General features: G+C 36.0%; 1 non-coding gene across 1 annotated transcript; it reads left to right on the top strand.

The window, feature by feature from the left end:
* Positions 1-6360: 6360 nt before the first annotated feature.
* On the top strand, positions 6361-6434 carry TRNAN-GUU. Its single transcript has one exon. It is a non-coding gene; the product is annotated as a tRNA-Asn (tRNA).
* Positions 6435-17851: the final 11417 nt, after the last annotated feature.

The following is a 17851-nucleotide window of genomic DNA, read 5'->3' as shown; positions in this document are numbered from 1 at the left end:
TTTCATAGGCATAGGGTGTACGAAACATAATATAGAAGTATCTTGATGCACGTGGTATACAAAATGCATGAGGTCCCATAACATCAAAGCATGACATATATTCATGGTGCTAGTCATACCTCAAATCTATTCCTAGCATAGTGTTCCTATAAGATATAAATACTTGATTGATTTCATAATTTTAATAATTAACAATACATGATTTTCTAATGTCTCATAGTCCTAGAATAGTGTATATGATATCATAGCGTAACTTGTATGCAACATATCGTATATCATATCATCTACATAACATAGTATATGTCATACAATTATAAAACACGATATGTGCAACGGCCACAGGTAGCGATGTCCATTCCCGGTCATCATCTCCACCATCTACTTGATTCTCCATTTCCATGAAATTCTCTATTTATTTGTGTGCGGATCAAGGTAGGGGATTCATGGAAAGGAAGTGGCAGGGATCGGATTCCCATGGATAATTTTAGTGGTATTTAAATTCAAGAGTCAGTATTGGAGGGTAAGGCCGAGTTTTGAAGATGAAAGGCCAAGAATCTTTACAGGAATAATGACTTTTTAAGGGTTAGGGACAGTGGCATTGTTATGTCTATATTTAGTTTTAGAAAACCTTATAAATACAATTGTTATTACTATCGTGGTAAAGTAGAGTAGAGTAAAAAAAGAAAAAGAACAGAGAAGAAATAGAAGGTTTTTTCAGAGTGTTCTTTGTCTCCTTCTAACGTTAGTATGTGTGAAACTTATTTCACAAATTTATGAGTTTTCGTTAACAAAATTATATCAAGTCAATGGCGAATGTGGGTCAAATTCCGCTACCGCAACTAGTGAAGACAAACTACTGGAATTGAAGCATTCATATGAAAGCTTTTCTTGGTTCTCAAGATGCATGGGAGGTGGTCGAAGAAGGGTTAGAAGAACCAAAAGATACCACGAGTTATACAGCGGCACAAAACAAGACGTTAAAAGAGGTGCGATCAAAAGATAAGGCGACACTATACATGTTGTTCCGAGCCGTTGACGAGTCGGGCTTTGAGAAGCTTGCCAATGCAACTACTTCAAAAGAAGCGTCAGAAACTTTAGGAAAAGTGTTCAAAGGAATCGATCGAGTCAAGCAAGTGCGTCTCCAAACTCTTTGTGGCAAGTTGGAGAGCATGAGATGAAGGAGTCAGAAAGTGTATCTGACTACATCACGCATGTACAAACTCTGGTTAACCAACTCAACCGAAATGGAGAAATGTTAGCTGAGACTCGAGTTTTGGAGAAGATTTTAAGGTCATTAACCAACAACTTTGAGAATGTTGTATGCGCGATAGAAGAGTTAAAGGACCTAGCAACATTCACAGTCGACGAGCTAGCCGATTTTATCGAGGAACACGAGAAACGTAAGAAGAAGAAGGAGGAAACACTTGATCAAGCACTTCAAACCAAGGCGTCAATCAAAGATTAAAAGGTACTCTACTCTCAAAATTTTGAAGGTAGAGGTTTTGACAGTGAAAGTAGTAAAAATGGTCATGGTGCTCAAGGAAGTAGTCATGAAGGATAATATAAGAAGAAGGGACAGCCGAGCCAAGCAAATTGGCATGGATAAGGACGCAATCGAGGAAGAGGCGGCCGATTAATTTACTCCAACATTCAGTGCTACAAATTTTACAAATATGCACTATGCAAATTATTATAACTCCGACAAATGTTACAATTGTGGTAGAGGGGCATTTTGTAAAAGATTGTTGAGCCGATAAAAAGGTTGAAGAAATAATCAACTAGTCTTGGTGACGCAACAAACGAAGGTCTTAGGTCTTTTCTTGATGGCTCAAAATGAAGATTTGANTGATCCAGCCAATCAAGTTTCATTTACATAACTTTATGCATAATAAACTTAAAAAAGTCATTATCTTCTAAAGTCCGTAGTGTTTTAACTCGTATAATGAAAAGATATAATTAAAAATAAGGGAAATTAGCCCCATGCAAGTGTCGAACCTACAACCTTTGCATCATTTGCACAATGCTCTAACCAACTAAGCTAATAAGCCATAGATTTTCTTGCTTGACAATGCGCCTGACTTGTTATTCCACCCAATTGTCAATACGTGTCCCTCAGGCTATCTGACAAGCTTTCCCTTCCGCAAGTTGACACGTGGCTCACCGGCTTTCTCACGCGCTTTCCTTCCCACAAGTTGACACATGGCTTGCTGTAAAATTTTCTCTCATGAGAGTCGCAATACTGAATCTGGCCTTCAAAGTGAGTTCATTTACCTCCTTGTTCATGAAAAGACTGAGAAATACTCGAATTNACATTGAAATTCCTGAACGAGCGCATTTTGAAGGAGAGAGTAGAGATTGAAAAAGAAAAGAAAGCTTTTAGAATTTGAGATTGAAAGCTTAGAGAAGGAAGGGCTGAGCTGAGTGAGAGTTCTTTCTAGCTGAAACAGGAGAAGAAAGAGAATGGGAAAGTAATTTCTAAGCTTGCGAAAAGAATTGAAGAAGTATGGAGAAAGAGAGGAATGCNATTTACCTCTCATCCTTCATTGAAGAACATATCATGAGAGTCGCAATACTGAATCTGGCCTTCAAAGTGAGTTCATTTACCTCCTTGTTCGTGAAAAGACTGAGAAATACTCGAATTTCATCCTTCATGAAGAACATATCGAACGACTCAGATCTAAAGAAAAATTATGAACGGTCGTATCATTGATTTAAAGTTCGTACTGTTGTAACCCTGTATCATGTAAAGATATTATTAAGAATTAATAAAACTTGGCCTATGTAATTTTCGAACCTACGACCTCCACCTTTTTAACATGACAATCTTACAACTGAGCTAATTGGGCATAGATTTTATGCACATTATAGATCGTTAGCTCCTAATCTGGCCAATCAAGTTTCGTTTACATAACTTTATGCATAATAAACTTAAAAAAGTCATTATCTTCTAAATTTCGTAATGTTTTAACTCGTATAATGAAAAGATATAATTTCCCATGCAGGGGGGGTTAAACCTGCTACGTTCGCGTTATTAGCACGACACTCTAACCAACTGAGCTAATAGGCCATAGATTTTCTGGCCTGACAATTTCGCGTTATTAGCACGACACTCTAACCAACTGAGCTAATAGGCCATAGATTTTCTGGCCTGACAATGCGCCTAACGTGTTATTCCACCCAAACCAACTGAGCTAATAGGCCATAGATTTTCTGGCCTGACAATGCGCCTAACGTGTTATTCCACCCAATCGTCAATACGTGTCCCTCAGGCTGTCTAACACACTTTCCCTCCCGCAAGTTGACACGTAGCTTGCCGACTGTCTCACACGCTTTCCTTCCCACAAGGACATTGAAACGACGTGACCGAGGAAGAACAGAATGTTGGATTGGGTAAGGAAGACAGAACGTTGGATTTTTGAACCCTCTCAGATCTGAGTGTTTACGCCCTTACGAACCAAACAAACACCATAAACGAGATTAGGGGGAGGAGGAGACTAAAAAATGGAGGAAAAAGGACATTGAAACGACGTGACCGAGGAGAGAGAGTCGCCGAAATATTCTCTAGTAATCGGGGTGAGGGAAACGAAGTCCGACACGAGATCCGACTCACGACCCAAAACCCACAGGAAACCCTAACCGATGTGAGGGGTGGAGAAGATGAAGTCCACCTGGTCGGACCAAAACTCGAATACCCGCAACCTCATTATAGCCAAGCAACCCCATACCTAGTTTGCTTCAGTAACCTAAAATACAAAGCTTCGACCAAACAATGCAATCAGATACCAACTAGCAACCAGTCAAGTAGTCTAGTTCCTTTGTGCTTGGCCCAAAAACCCAAATTCAAACAAAAAATACACAGAACACGGTCTAACCCATGATCCACTACACTAACTTGTGTGCCCACATGAACATAAAAGACCCATGCCTCGATCCACTTTCCGACTTGCTCATGTGTCAATGTCCCTCAATGACAGGGTCACTACTGCATACACCGGCCCCTTCGGCTTAGCTTCTCGAAATTTTAGGTTAAAAAATGACATATTTGGCTTGATTTGACATTTTTAACATGAACCTTTACATTTTTTACCTTTTGGAAGCTGATTTTTTTTTAACATAGGTAATTATGAATCAATTAATAGATGTCCTAGTGGACAGTTTCAGTTATATCAAGGACGCCAGTGTATTCCAGGCTCACAAATCATCATTTGCTATGCACTCGTAGTATAGAAAATCAGAGTGTCCTTGAGATTCAGGCGTAAGGGTAAACTTGTACAATACTAACTTTTGTAGAAGCTTGGAAGCCATTTTAAATCTCTAGTGAGTTCAATTAATTTCAATAATGATAAGCTATTGTATTTTTATTTTACCTTTATTTGAGTTGTCAGAAGTGGGATTTGAACCCACACCCTCTATCTATTCTTTATAAAAAAAGAATAGCACTTTATAAAACAAAACCTTTCTAAGTTATAAAAGTTGGATTTCAACCCAACGACTCACGAGGACCAAAACTTGAGTCCTAAAGCCTTCAACCACTCAACCATCTTAACTATTTATTATGAGACCTAACATTGGTTGAAGAGTGGAATGAAGCAATTCTTATAAGGGTGTGAAAACCTCTCTCTTAAAGATGCGTTTTAAAACTTTTAAATTTACACGATACGTAACATGCCAAAACAAACAATATCTGCTAGCAATTGGAGAGGGACACAAAACATTAACTATAAGGTTGTGGATATCTCTCCCTAGTAGACATATTTTAAAATCGTGAGGCTGATGGTGATACGTAATTAGCCAATGTAGACAATATCAGAGGTGGGCTTGGTTTGTAACAAATTGTATTAGAGTTAGTTATTGGGTGGTGTGCCAACGAGGTTGCTGGGAACACAAGGAGGTGGATTGTGAGATCCCACGTCGGTTGTGGAGGGGATGAAACATTTTTTATAAGCATGTGGAAATCTCTTACTATTAGATGTGTTTTAAAACTGTGAGGTTGTCAACGATATGTAATGAGTCAAAGTAGACAATATCTAGGCTAATACTCATAATTTGTTGGAATAGTTCAATTGGTTAGAGCATATGATTGTTAACCATAAGGTCCGAGGTTCATCTCTCTTTTTATCAATGGGAATGAATCATTCCATTTTAGTATGTGGAAAAATTTAACCCTCCAACCAAAGTGGACAATGTCATATAATTATGTAGGTTCGTGATTCCTAACATTGTTATAGTCTTAATTTAACATTCTTAATAATAATATTGTGTTCTTTTTAGGGGTCATCAATACAAAAACATAATGTAAAAAATATTTTAGCATAAAGCAGTTACATCATGCATGTTCTAGTGACTCTAGGCCCCTAGAAAACTAGGGTCGTTACATATAATCTACACCTGAACATTATATAACCTAAAGAAAAACCCGTGGCAACTGTCTCGATCAAGGACTCGATTACCGCCTACAAGTAGGTTACTTATTTAGTTGCACTAGATATTACTTTTCCTTTTTGGGTGATCACTAATGGTTAGTTAAGGTCACAAAGCAGGGTCGTCCCGAGCCATCAGTTCTATATGTACAAGTAGTTGTCCTTATTTTTCGAATCTCGTTCCAATTTTTATCAAATTTTTCTTTGTCACGTCAGTTCTATGTGTTACAAATTATTGTCCTTAGTTTTCGAATCTCCTTTCAATTTTTATGAAATTTTTTCTTTGTTAGGATGTGTCATGAATAATGATTTGAAGTTTTAGAAAGTTCAGTTATTATAGCTGTGCTTTGAAGTCTTTAAAATTGAGTTATTACAGTTCTTATATGCTTGAAAAATCATGTCGTGACAATTTTAAATCTCCAGTGAGTTCAATTGATTTCAAAAAATGATATGCTATTGTATTTTTATTTTACCTTTATTTGAGTTGTCAGAAGTGGGATTTGAACCCATGCCCTCTAATCCCGCATTGGTTTGAGAGGAGAATGAAAGAATAACTTATAAGTGTCTGTAAACATCTCTAGTAGCGTGTTTTAAAACTGTGATTCTGACGACGATTTGTTACGGTAAAAAATGGACAATATTTTTTAGTATTTGGAAATGGGAACGAAGCATTCCTTAGAAGAGTGTGGAAACCTCTCCCTAGTAGACTCATTATAGAATTGTGAGGCTGATGATGATACGTAATGGGCAAAATCGGACAATATTTGTTAACGGTGGGTTTGGGCTATTGCGAAAGCTATCAAAGCAAGTCACCAAGCGTTGTGCCAGCAAGAACGTTGGGCCCCCAAGGAGAGTGTATTGTGAGATCCAACATTGGTTGGAGAGGGAATGAAACATTCCTTATAAGGATGTGGTGGGCTTGAGCTATTTTAAAGAATTAGCTGGAATAGCTCAGTTGGTTAGAGCGTGTGGCTGTTAACCACAAGGTCGGAGGTTCAAACCCTCCTTCTAGCGATGGTAATAAGTCTACCTACTCTAAATGAATTTAAAGGTAAAGATTGGTTATATATTTGCTTATTATGTTATGACTTGTTAGGATGTTACATGATTGTACTTATGATATTGTATACCCCACAATGCTATGTGAAGGGACCAATAGTGTGAGTGTATGCTAGTTGAAGCCTAAAAGATCTTTTATACTGTGTCCAATGGGTAGGTATGCGAGCTCGCATGGGAGCAAATGTGTGTGTATGTAAGTCATGAAATAGAGAAGTATGCACATCAAATTCTACCCGGACATGAATATGAGACCAAGGCCATGAAATGATATTTTATGATAACCAGTATTTCATGATGACGACCATGGGATCCAACGTACACAACACTAGTGAGATAAAGGGGTAGGATCAAACGTACAAAGACGGTTAACATCATGAGAAAGAAGGAGAAGAAACAAGATGTATTGATACGGAGGAATGAAGAAAGGAAAATGCATGGAAACGAGTGGGGAAGACGAAGTCCACCTGCTCGGACCCAAACTCGAATACCCGCAACCTCATTCCAGTCAAGCAACCCCATACCCAGTTTGGTCTAGTAACTAGATACCCACCAACAATCAGTCTAGTAGTCTAGTTCCTATGTGCTTTGCCCAAAACCCACATTCAAGCCAAAATACACAGAACACAGCCCAACCCACGGATCCACTACACAGACCTGTGCGCCCACATGAACATTCAAGACCTGCGCCTCGAACCACATTGCAACCTGCTCATATGTCATTCTCCCTCAGCGATAGGGTCACTGTTGCATACACCGGCTCCTTCGGCTCGGGATCTTGGAGTCAAAGGCTAAAAAATGGCGTATTATGCTCGGTTTGACATTTTGACACCGACCTTTATGTTTTTTGCCCTTCCGAAGCTTATTTTTACTTTAATAGAAATATTTAAGGTCAGTATAACGACTTATTTCTGAAGTTCAAGTTAAATTAAATTAGAAATGTAAATTACTAACGAAGCGAGATGGACGTTTTAATAGGAAACAACAACTGAAAACACTTGGAGTAATTTCGAGAGACAAAATTCACGCTCGCATGTGTGAGTCATGTGTAGGGATGTACTACACGTCCAATTTTTCCAGACTAGAGGCCACCCCTATGATATTTTTAACAATAGGTTCCTAAGATCATTAGTTGCATGTGTTTGCATTCCCTAGCCTCAATAGTGGAGTCACTTATGAGTATTTCTTAAAATACTCAAGCCTTGTGCTACTTCTATTTCAGGTAAGGGCAAGACGCCCCTATATAGCTGACGTCGACATCAAAAATAGAGATAATGACATGTGCATAGAATAGTAGTATTTTATTTTCTTAGGCATAGGTTAGTATAGGGCATTTTTACTTTGATGTTTTAATTGTTTTAGAAAGATGCTTTCAAATGAGTAAGTCCATGACACTATTTTAAGATGAAGTTTAAATGCTTAATTTCGTATAAGAGCATAGGATATGATGACGGTGGCAACTTTAGGCTAATAGAAATCTAGGGTCGTTACCGTTGGTATCAGAGCTTTAGGTTATAGATTCAGTAGACTTACCTACGAGATAGGCTTGGCACGTTCCAAGGTTTTACCATCGATGTCCTGTCACCGTCACGTATGTCTTGTATAGTATAAGAAAAAGAAATGCCTTTAATTGCATGTACTTTTTTTGTTTACTAATATTGAATGTAATTTAGTATCAAATATGTTGAGCTCTAACTATATGATTTATGGTAGCATTATGTTCCACCTAATTGTATTTTTATGAATATGTCATGTTTGCTAAATTATATGTTGTGAATATATGTGATATGATGCAATTTATGTTAGAGAGATATAGACTTAAGAAAAATTATATATTGGTTTTAGAATCATGCCACGGAAAGGGCACGGGAGAGGAGAACGAGGATGGAGATGACCCTGTATTAGAGTTAGAGGAAGAGGTGGAGGTGAAGATATCCCTCCTCGTGAAGGTTTAGTGACTAGAATGGACGCACCTTAAGTTGTGCTACCTTAGGCTATGGACCTCCAATAGCACTGATAGATGAAATAAATCTCACTACAAACCTGATGTGAGAATCGTTTCCGGCACTATGATCATGCTCACTCGACAAGCCAATAGGGTGTGAAAAAGGGAATGAAACCAACAAGCCAATAGGCCATCCTAACTGCTTAATGTTATACATAAGAATTACTATTTCCATTGGTGTGATTCCTTTTAGGGAACCATAAGTAAAACAGCTAAAACTTATTTTTGAACGTGGACAATATCATACTATTATGGAGGTTCGTGGTTTCTAATCATCAAGCATTCTCGATGAGATTTCATAGGTAATATTATCTATCATTTTCTATTGAATCAAAACCCTTGAATTGAGTTATAATGTTATAGTAATTTTCCTTTTCTATTAAATCAAAACCCTTTAAGTGAATTATAATTTTCTAGTTCATTTTTGGGGTATCTTTGAGTTAGCCGACTCAATAAGCCTCTCATTTTAGGAGTAAGACTGGGTGAATAGCTGGGGACATAGGGTGTATGATGGAATTCACTCCTACCTGCTTTTAGGAATAGTAAAGAGGTTCTTCCCTTAAGTACTGACTCCAAGTCTTGAACAAGAGGACCCACCCTCTCATTGGCCCGAAAGGGATTCGGTTTGGTGGTTGAACCACAAACCAATTGTTCATTAGAGGATCAGTGGGACTTAAGGAACAAAAAGTAACTTTAGGAGTAAACGGTAAATTGACCTAGCTCTAGTTACGAACAATCTGTGAAGGATCGACTGACTAATCATGGTTATATCAAATGGACAGAAATATATCTATAGTGAGGGGAGTGCAACAATTAGGCTTCAATAGAGTGTCTTAGTGAATAAATGCTCGTTAATAAGGTTAATGAGATTAGCCAGTCAATCTCAGATCGTTGGAGCCCATGATCTGTAGGTCCATTAGGTCCCTCTGCTAGCTCATATCGAACTAAACCTTAGAACAGTGTGACGAGTGAGTTCGAAGTGTTCGAATTCAAATTAGGGAATACACGCTAAATATATACGATATATTTAACCTCATTTTGTTTTGGTTATGAATTGAACAAAAAGAGAGAATTGGGGATATTTAAATAATATTTAAATATTTTAATTATGAATAGTGATTGATAATCAATATGTGCCGGAATTGATTGGAATTGACATTTTATTTAATGTTAAATATTAATTAAATTATTTAATTAATCATTTAATATTATGTTGATTTGAAATTAATTATTTAAACTAATTGTTGAATTAAAATGAAGAAAGTCAAAATGTTGACTTCATTTAATGGAAAAATCCATGTTTGAGTTAGTAGAATTTTGAGGTATCAAAATTTGGTTTAACCAAACTTGCATGCTTGTAAAATAAACCCCACAAATTTTAGTGGAATTTTGAGTGTCAAAATTTGGTAATCTCAAATTTGCATGAACATGCAAATATGACTCTATAAATAGAGTGATCAAGGTACATGGAAATTCTTCTTGAAAAACTTTGAGAAAATCTCTCAAAACTCTCTTTTTACCTATACTAAATTTCTATCAAGTTTCATCACTCACCGGATTCCACAATCCTATTCTAAGGTCGGAGAATAGTAGGGAAGACACTAGTGGTGGTTCCAAACCGTTCGTGAGGAAAAAGAAATTTGAACTACAAAAGGTTAGTATTCAAACTCATTGAGTTTTAATGCTTTTGAACATGCTAGCTAATTTACTATAATTGATGCACATAGAGTACCTAAGATCCAAATTGCTTCCGCGTGTTAAAATAACACCATCAAAATGAACTAAACTAACATAATTTATGAACAAAGAAAACAAAAAGGTATTTGAAAAGAGAGAAAACCTAAAAAGTAGCAAATTCCCGAATATGGATGCCATTCACCACGAGAAAAACACAAAAAAATTGAAGAAATGGGGAAGAAGAAATATAAGGGAGATGGGGGGCTTTGTTGGCTTCAAAGGATGACTATGGTGGGCAAAAATATCTCTAGATGGACTAAATTTTGTCACGTAGCATACATTGGCTAACAAAATAAGCAAGCGTCGGAAAATCTATCAATGCTTTTCGATGCTTGTCAATTTAGTTGACCTTGCCCATAAAATTTTGTGCTTTCAGAGAGATATTTTTTCTAACCATGGTAAACCAAATATTGATTCTCATCTTTGCTGCATTTTCATTTATCATAAAAAAATTTATCGAAAGATTTAGAATATGAGTATTGTAGTCTACTAATTCTGGCAGAGTTCGGAATAATGAGTATTCCTAACCAATACGGTGTGTACTAAGTTAGGAATAATGAGTATTCCTGACCTTTGGTATATATGATGTTACATGCTGCTAAAGAAATTAGTAGACAGACTGTGGTTGATTGAGAGTGGGTCTTACATACTAGTCCTAAAATTTTAAATTACCATATAGAAGTAACCTAAGCGAGGCGTAGTTGAATAAAATACATAAATAAAATACCTTTGTAATAGCCGAGAACAAAAAAATAAATAAAAAATAAATAAATAATAAATAAATAAAATACATAATTAAATAAACAAATAAAAAAATTATTATAAACAACAATTATTATTATGTAAAATAATAATAATAATAATAATAATAATAATAAATTAACAAATAAGTAAATAAAAACAATTATTTCCCGTTTCTCTCACTGCAGTCACTCTCCCCAACAATCTCTCCTCAACACACCTAACAGTTCGTGAAACAGAAACATGTTGGATTTGAGAAAACAAAATGCCTCACATCAAATTGATAGGATATGAGTTTATAGAGTTGATCAAGATTTATATGAGAGAGAGATTCGAGGTTTCTCCGTAAGTTATATCTCAGATCTTCGTTTCTTTCATCCAATTATTTAGTTTTTTTTAGCAATTTACCTGTTAGAAAGATAAGTCATTATGTTAGAAAGATACGTCATGATCTATAGTAGAAAGAAAATAGAATCTATTAAATTGGCTAAAAGCAATTGCTAACCTAATTGAAAAAGTAACAAACAAAAATATAAAGAAAGGTTTAAACAGATTTAACATATCAAAATTTCTTCCCTCCTCCAAAACAGATTTCACATTTAGTTTTGGTAGTAAGAGATATTTTACTAGAAAGAGATATTGCATTTGAAGAGGTTAGTAGTTTTCCTTTTATTTTATTTAATGATATTAAAAGTCATCATAAACAGAGAGGGATAATAAAAAGAAGGGAAACACAGTAAAAGACAGGGAAAGACGATTGTGAATATAATCGAAATTAAATGTTAAAGGGTATTAAACACGGTAAGAGAAAATAGAATATTTGGAAACATATATAAATATTTCAAGACCTAACTTAAGCAAAGACTCTAACTTTCGCACGAAGTATAACACATAGATCAACATAAATTAGTGAAACAATTTTGTAGAAATTCAAACTTGAAACTGATGTCATAGACTCACATAGGTTGAGTTGGTTTTCAATGGACTTTCATTAAGGATAACGACAGAACATCAACCTAAGCCAACCAGGTAAGTGACCTTACTATCGGCATGGTTATATTTGATGTTGACACGTGCTCCGTGGTTCTGTACGTGTCATATATACTGATATGTGTGAATTGTTTGTGGATCGATATGCTTCTTATTTGTTATGTATATGTTGTAATATGTGAATTGTTTGATAATAATTATGGTACGATGTGTTCAATGATATGTTTGAGATAGGATACGATAAGGATGCACAAAATGAAATGTAACGATAGGAGTCAAATACATTCATGAAACATTAAGGTTAGGTTACATACCGAAGTGATATGGATAAGAGAGATTGATGGAAGAATTCTATTAGGCTACGGGTAGAGAGGGATAGGTTTGTGATAGATTGATAGAACAATAGTGTTAGGATTGATAGAACGATAGCGTTAGGTTACGTTCTTGTGATGATATGACTGAGGTACGTTCACGTAATGATACGTCTGTGATACGTATAAGAACGTTAAGGCTATGATAAGTTAGGAAACTATATGACTACGATTTACGTTATGACTTGTTTATGATATGATATATTGTGATGCAATATGTCATGGTATGATGTGTATATGATGAAATGTTATTTTAAAAACATAAAACGTTCTGTTAGGTCACTTATATTTGAATGTAAATAGCAAGAATTGTATGATGTGAAACACGATAAACTGTCTGGAATCATAACCCCGATAGGAATATGTATGAAATGTAAATTGAAAATGAGAATGACATGAAGCATGGAACGTGATAGGGGGGTTATGTTCATTAATGATAAATGTAGAAGTAGGGGGACCTCATGCATTATGTGTGTTCATGCATCTGGGGGGATATCCCTATCCCATCACGAGGGTAGGACGCGTACATCCAATGGCAGGACAACGATCGTTATGCTTGCATAGCGCTGCCGTGACGGTTACTAATTTTAACGGGTCCCGACATAAGGGGCTCCCAGAGTATGCCCACCAGATAAGGAAACTGGCCCAGCGGTGTGCGAACTAGCTGGTGAGCCAATACTCGCACGTATGGGCTGTGTGTAGAGTATGTGGTACACGTCCACGATTACCCGTTAGGACAACACTGTAGGGAAAGCGAAACGAAACCAAAGATAGGTCCCATCATTTCATTGCATGTGATTGTTGCATTTATCCCCAATAGTGTGGTCACTTACTGAGTATTTCTTTAAATACTCAAGCCATGTGCTACTACATTTTTCGTACGGCTGACAACGACATCGCAACTCTCGACCATGGAACATGCATAGGGTAATGGTATTTATTTTCTTAGACTTGGGCTAGACTAGGTTGTTTCTAACTTAAACTCTTATTTATTTTATTTAGTCTTTTGTGGTGTCGTTTTAAAGATGTTTTGGAAGCACGTAAGTCCATGACTGTGTTTTAAGATAAAGGTTATGTTTTATGAAATTTTAATGAAGTCTTCCGCATTCAATGTTTATAGTACGTATACGGTAGCGACCTTAAATTAAGTAGAAAATTTTAGGTCGTTACAACCTTACTAACTTACAAATGATCCGAGTAAAAGAAACTAGGAATTAATGGAGAATAAAATTTAAGAACAACTAGAAAGATAAGTAATAAACTTGTGAATGACATGTTAGCTATCTATTGAGTAAATTAATTACTTATAAAGATTATTTTAACTTTTTTGGCCAAATATGAAGTTGTAGGCCAATCGAGGAGGAGACCACCAGGCTCGAGACAATAAGGAACCTTTTTTTGAGTCGGTTTTAAGTACATGTGCTTTTGTTGCTGATAACTTACTTTGATATTTTGTGTGGTAAAATATACTTGATTCACATGTTTTACTTGTCATGTATGAAATTTTTTGTTGTATGACCGATTTTCGAAGCAAAATATCTATGTTAGTGGTAACTCATGTGAATCGAGTTGTCGATGAACAGGTGTTATAGAAGCATTGCTCGAGAACTATGCGGTAACAGCGGAGATCGTTCTAAGGCATCCAGTCAAGTCGGTTTAATTTGGATTTCTACATTTAGTTTTTAATTGTTTGTTGACTATTGGTCAAGTTAAGAAGCGCTGCTCGAGAACTATGAGGTCACAGAGGGTGTCGTCCTAAGGAATCAAGTCGTCTGGTTATTTTAAATTTCTACATTTCTTTTTTTTGTTGGTGGTCGGTCAAGGTGAGAAGCTGTAACAAGGAAATTTTCGGATATTTAATTCTTTATCTAGTGGGAATTTCAAGATGCTCAACGACATAAAAATGACCAACAAGAGATAGAAATTTTTACGAAAATTATGAATTTATCGGAAAAAATAATAATAAAATATTTTGAAAGTGGCAAATTACCAAATTACCATAATGATATAGATAATTACGAAAGTGTCATTCTGCTGAAAATAAAAACCTCAGCATGTGAACATATGCACAAAGTCCTTCGAATCCAACAATCATAATTCAAACTCAAAGTTGGTAGCTCACTGATCGAAGAGGATATTTTCGACGAATTATCCAGAAAATTCAGTCTCCAAATCATGACGATTCTGGAGCTCTCAATGTCGGTGGAAGCTTCCCTTATAAAGTCTCAAGTTGGGGCAAAGTTTTAACACAAGAATCGAGTGATGAGAAATCTTAAAATTCGAGTTTGAAGCTCTTAGATTATGGGTTTTTCTTTCTCGGATTTCTTCCAAATTCGAGGGCTATGGTTAATCATTTTCCTTCCTACCAACTCCTACATATTTCATATGGGATTTACAACAAATTTCGTGAAGGAATCAGGTACTGAAAAATTTTATAATCGGCTACCCAACAAAAGGTTTCTAGATATACTCAGGTGAGAAACATGTTTTCCGACGAACTTTGAAAGTTTATAACTTGTGCTACAGACCACGAAAAGGTATGAACTTGGTCTCTACTTCTTACTTGAAACTTCATCTAAAGGTTTCGTGCAGCGATTGAATCCATTAGATGTCTATATATAGCTGTAAAAAGGTAAGACCAGAGGGGGCTAATAAGAAAAAATCGAGATTTTTCTAGCTACCAAGGGAGAAGATGAAGTCCAAGGTCAAAGGTCAAACTTTGACCAATAAAAGTCAAAGATATGTATATGTTGACCTTCCCTCGGTTTTCTCAATTTTAACCTCCTTCTTGACCCGTTCTCACAAAAATCTTTATGGTTCCAGAAACTAGACAAAATAAGGAGTCTGTGGAAGGAAATTTGAGATAATTTGGATACTAGAAGCTCAAGAACGGAAATCCCAAATGTCGATGACGAGGTAAGTAGTGACCTTGAACGTTTTGTTAAAAAATACTTGTAGCAATCCATTGGATTTTCCATATGAACCAAGTATGAATTTAGTATATATGAAAGAAAAACAAAAAGAAATGTGAGTTAAGGCCCCGAACTGATCAAAATGCTCAGGATTTAAGTAACGTTAAAATAACCTACTAAATGAACTTTTAGGACGACTTATAAAAATTTGAAAGCCATTGGAACACGTTAAGTAGTAAAACCAAGAATTATTGGTAAAATGACCAAAATGCCCCTAGGACGACTTATTAAAATTCAAGGTCTATACGTGCTTCAAATGGTTTCGTACTTTTTATAAGGTCTATTATGAAGGACATGAAGATATGTTTGAGGTTTCAAGTTGATTGGAGCAAGTTTGGAACCTAAACCAAGTTAGGACCCAAGAAACACCTAACGGAAACACCACAAGAATCAAGACTCTTCTAAAACTCTCTAAAGAATTCCCTATGAATCTATGACCTTTTAGAACAACTCGTGCTAAGATGGGTTCATATGGTTACAAATGTAAGTTACAACTCATGCCTCTAGGAATTACGAACCTTAGAAACTTACAAGATTGAGAACCAAGAACAATATCACACAAGCTTTACAACTACCTAAGTAAGAAGAATGCAAGGTACCACTCCAGGATAAGGGACCAAGGTCCTCAGACACAAAATCTCTACTCATGTCCAAAGTGACCTATGACCTCCCACCAAGCGATGCTTTTTGAGGCCCAAGATTTCTTCTTCTAGGTGGGATGCCCTGCACCATGTTTCCTTTGCAGAATATCATGATTGGCCTCATTTCTCTCACCTAGAAGAGATTCCCTCCGCCATGTTACGGGTACCCAAAAGATTTGCAGGATGTCATTTTCATGTATGTACCGACCACATGACCGTTATGGTTTATCAAGGGGAGTAGTCTAGGGCCATGATGGAACAAGAAGATAGTAAGTTAGCCTAGCCAAGAATAAAAAACTCCTAAGACCTCCCATGGTACAACGTGCTCATGACTTAGACTACGCTGCTTGGAACGTATGAAGCCTTGAGCGTAGGTGTTTAGACTGTATCATAGGGCAAGCCCTAGATGCAGGATTTGACTACATCTCTTGCAACTTAAGAAGTCTTGGATGTTGGTTTTCAGACTATGCCGTTTGGAATGCATGAAGCCTTGGGCATAGGTTAGCGGACGGTATCGGAAGGCAAGCTCTTAGATGCGGGTTAAGACTACGTCACTTGGAACTTATGAAGCCATGAACGTAGGTTAAGACTGTACTGCTTGGAACGCATGAAGCCTTGGTCAAGGTTGGGAGCGGACTCTGAAGCAGATGCCATAGACAAACCTCACTCGTTGTCTTCAACCCATTTGTTTTAAAATGTTTTGTGCCTGTTCCTTATTTTGTGTTTTAAATACTTATGTATAAACTTTATTTTTGATATTATGTAAATATAATTTTTTAAATTCTTTTGTTTATTTCACGAAAAATTTACCCGTCTTTTAGAACCATCGCGACAGCCCGATCCTTATAGAGTGGTATCAGAGCCCAAGGTTTCTCTATGGCCTAGATTAGGAGGACTCCCTACCCAGACCAAGTAAGTATGCCTTTAAACTCTTAACTTCAAGTATGCCTAGAACTTTAAGTTATTGGATGCATGATCATAGGGTTACTATTTAAGATAAGACTTAAGATAACTTAAAAGACCTCAAGGATAAGAGGGTTAGACTTTTAATTTCGGTGACTTATTTCGATGAAACAATATTATTTACTTGTATTGATTTTCAGCAAAAATGGTTAATTTTATCATTTATTCATTTTATTACATACATCCACAAGCATTCAAATAACATACATAAGACTAGAAAATAAAATTTGAATAATTGAGCATACATTAATGTGATGTCTATTAAAGATTAGAAATAAATTATAGAAAACGATCTAGATGTTGGAGGAATTTCGACATTGGAATTTAAAAGTTAATATCAAAATTACTTGTACGTTTCCTTTAATCATTGACTTTATTTTTAATCTTGGAGTTAGATTAATATCTATAAACATGAAAAAAACTAAATATAAAAGTTGGCTATTGTTCTAGGAATTTAATGGGCTAGAAAGAAGTAAAGCTTAGCCAAATTGAAATAGATCCAAAAATGGGAAGAAAATGTTGGGTTTTATGTCCTAAAACTCATAGTTTGTAAACAAAAACATATTCTATTTTCAATAAAGTTATTATTGTTGTTTATTCAGTAAACATTGTATTGAATAAAGTGAATTTTACGATTATTAATCTAAATCCAATATACTAAGAACACTCTGGCTATAGTATGATTACTTGAACTATACATAGAGACATAAGAGTGGATCAAGTTCAAGTATATAGTCAAAATGATCTATAGTACTGGGATAAGGATGAGTACCTTATCCTGGGACACTATGGATGCGGCCCACTTTTGTATATGACATAAACAATGTAATCACTAAATTGTACATGCGGAGACATGTGAGTGGGGGAGTCCTATGCAATGAGTATTGCATAAGATCAGACCATGAAGAAAATCACTCTCACTTTATAATGTCGTTTACTATTGAGACTGATTTTC

The sequence above is a fragment of the Cucurbita maxima genome, unplaced genomic scaffold (assembly GCF_002738345.1).
Source record: "Cucurbita maxima cultivar Rimu unplaced genomic scaffold, Cmax_1.0 Cma_Scf00118, whole genome shotgun sequence".
Taxonomy (NCBI): domain Eukaryota; kingdom Viridiplantae; phylum Streptophyta; class Magnoliopsida; order Cucurbitales; family Cucurbitaceae; genus Cucurbita; species Cucurbita maxima.
This window is presented reverse-complemented; position numbering and strand designations above follow the sequence as displayed.